Genomic DNA, 3,622 nt, shown 5'->3' on the forward strand with positions numbered 1-3,622 from the left:
TGGTAGTGTATTTTATTAATCTGAGGGGATGAGCATTTACTTGTGTACAAGTGGTTATATATCTATTGTATTTTTGAAGATGTTGATTGTAAGGTTGTGAATTGAGGTTAAACAAAAGGTTACCTTACAAATTTGTTATGTTACTTGTGAGCAAAAATTTGAGTGATTCGATTTTATGGAGTATTCAGTTGTATGCTGGATACTAGGGCTATGCCCTGATGAGGAGTGGTTAGGATAATCCTACCACTAGGGTTCATACCCTGTTTTGAGGAGTATTCGGTAGGAATCATCCCCGGATACTAGGGCATTTATTGTCCTGTTGAGTTGAGGAGTGGTTAAGTTATGCCTTCCACTAGGGTCTTTCTGCCCTGTTTTGAAGAGTATTCGGTAGGAAAAATCCACGAATACTAGGACTAGTAACTTTCCGGTGAGGCTTGGAATCCTCACTCGGGGGTGTGCACACTTAAGGTTGAGTCCTGTTTCCATTGGCATGGGAATTTTGCGGAGAGATCAGCGTGGAGCTGTTCACTAGGGCCTAAGTTTAAAGGACCCTGTCCCATTATAATTGTGGTATACTTCCATAGGTTTTATTGTTTATATCTATAATTGAAAACTATTTGTTTGTACTCGAGGTTTATTACAAAATCCGTAATAAAACGCTGCGGAAGCTTACATCATATCAACAGAAAACCGGGTGCTACCGCCACACCTAGAGTGAATTCTATCACCTCTTTGACAAACTCCACTCTAAGTGCACAGGCTAAACTTACAACATTAATAACAATCCCTGTCTACATCAAAGAGTAGACCTCAACCTGTACTTCCCTTCTATTCCGAGCTCATCGGCTACAGGGGCCCACACTAATCTGCAACTGATAAGAAACACATTGAAGTGCAGTTAGCGCGACGGCTAAGTAAGGAAATCCGATGTCACTCAAAAATAGACAAAGGTTTGAAAACATTTAGTGAAACAACATCCACTCGTCTCGTAAGACAAAATCATTTGAGAATACAAATAGATATTGAAAATCATAAGTTTTTCTGCTGTAAAACTTCTAATCTTTCCCACTCATCATTTCTCCTTTCAGTCCCTCATCACAGGGAAATTTCCTTACTAATCATCTCAAGAAAACGAATTCGCTAGCATACTTCAGTGCTAGCCCTTAACACCTTTCTCTTCTCTCGTAGTTACAGCGTAACTACCCTTCATTATAAAAAATATATCCTTAGTTTCCTTAACTTGAGAGCTTGAGGCCTTAGGAGCAACCAATCTTGTCCCCTCCTTTCCACATGGGTCTCGACTCGGGGTCAATGTCTGGCATCCCCCTATATCTTATCGATTCCCATGGATCTATACCGGATCGTTACAATGAATCCTAGTTGGCCTAACTAGGCTCGTTGAAACGAATCTTGCCCGATATTTCATGAGTAACCATACTTAAGTGTGCACACCCCCGCAAACCGCAGCTTACGAGTGATACAGTACCCGGCGAATAGACTTCGCCCTCAGTATGAATTGCATGTCATATGGCATAAACAAAACCACTGGGCCATGGCACTTTAAGCCCTCCCATGAGGTTTGTCAAGGAGACATAAACAAAACCACTGGGCCATGGCACTTTAAGCCCTCCCATGAGGTTTGTCAAATAAACAACCATCACGCCATGGCATTTAAGCCCTCCTGTAGGACAATCATATCAACAACCCCGGGCCATGGCAATTAAGCCCTCCCGTAGGTCAATCATATCAACAACCCCGGGCCATGGCAATTAAGCCCTCCCGTAGGTCAATCATATCAACAACCCCGGGCCATGGCAATTAAGCCCTCCCGTAGGTCAATCAAGGTCCTCCTCAATTCACTTTAGAAACTAAGGGTTTGAAAACGTGATCCTTCCTTCAGTTCTCTTACAACAATCATTTCTTTGGACATAATTCACAAATGAGTCCAATATTGGAAATCGGCTACCTCTTTAGCCCCTGAAGGATTTTCAAAAGACTTTCTCTGCCCGCAGGCTTTTCAAACATCATTTTCTCAACAATAAGGTTTTGACAACCTTTATATCAAAATAGCATACGTTTTTCAACGTAAGTTTTATAAACATTTTTACTTGCCGAAAGGCTTTTCAAACATGGCTCAAGCACGAGCAAAGATTGGAAGAAAGTATAACTGGACACAAGCTGGTCACTCATCGGATACTTCATCATATACAATACTAGGATATTCTTGGATATACTTCATATTCAAGTCCCATACTTGAATTCAATCCAGCTAGTTATACACTTGTATATTCTACTAACACTACATATATCCATTTCCAATACTATTATTATAATAGTATGAACCCATAGTCAATCATTTATGAATCAATCGATTCATAGCACCATTAATATTAACATCCTTAACCTTATTCCTTATCATGAATCTCAATTCATCTTACAATCCAATCATCGTCGGTGATCCATAATCATGGTTCCACCATTAACTAATAATAGATAGCTGTCCTTGTCATTATTTCCATTGACAACTTCCACCATGATCAACACCATTAGATCGTAGCTTGAGGTAAAGTCATTACCTAACCATAATCCAAAGTCGTTCAACAACTATTTCCTCAAAATTCACCATATTCAATCTTTATCTCAATATTTCCATATAACAATTTCCTTAATAAATATCGTAATATCATCACCACTCAAAATTCCTTTAAACCATAATATCTTTACCAAAGAGATATTTTAAATCCTCAAGTAAACACCAACAATCCCCAAATCAAAAGAATCACTTCCAAGTTCTTAAAATAATAACCAAAGAGAGAATTCCAACCTCTCCAAATAAATTCGAAAGGAGTAGTTCCAATCTTTCAACATAACCACCAAATAGAGAGTATTGCCCATAACAAAGATCTCACAATAATCATCAAATATAATCCTTCAAATAATTAGTCCCACCTTGATAATATATTAATTACCATTCCGTCTATTCATCCAGTCATTAAACCTTAATAACTGTTATCAGTCCTTAATCACTCTAATTAGAGCTTAATTACCTCCTGAACTCCATTGTTAATCCATCATTAATTACTAAGTCCTTAATTAAGCTCTAATTACTATCTATAATCATTACAATCATCAGTAATAACCATCCTAACTTTATCACCATTTCATAACCCATGTATCAACATGTTATAACATCATCATCATTCTCATAACCTCTTAGGTTCATTACAACCCCATCATCTAAACATCAATAATAATAATCAAAGCTTATACAATTTGATCTTACTCTCGAACCTACTGGACTCCACTGGACGCGCCGCGTCCAACACGTTCCGCCTATTCTGGACAGTAATTGAGCTTGGCGCAGTCCGAAAGATTGAGCCGGTAAAAATAGTTCCCGAACTCCTTTTCACTTGAAATTTTTATGGTAGAACCCCAACTCATAGTACTTGATGTCCATAAAAAGTTTTGGTCATTTTGGTTCGCGAATAAACACAGAAAATTCCATCTTTGCCCTTGGCAGTGTGCTGTCCGGAATTTTCTCTCTCTGGACCAGTTTTGGAGAAAAATTCGAAAACCATACTTATACTACTCCGATCATTATGAAATTTTATATGCGGGTTCT

This window comes from Ipomoea triloba, chromosome 7 (assembly GCF_003576645.1).
Source record: "Ipomoea triloba cultivar NCNSP0323 chromosome 7, ASM357664v1".
NCBI classification, from domain to species: domain Eukaryota; kingdom Viridiplantae; phylum Streptophyta; class Magnoliopsida; order Solanales; family Convolvulaceae; genus Ipomoea; species Ipomoea triloba.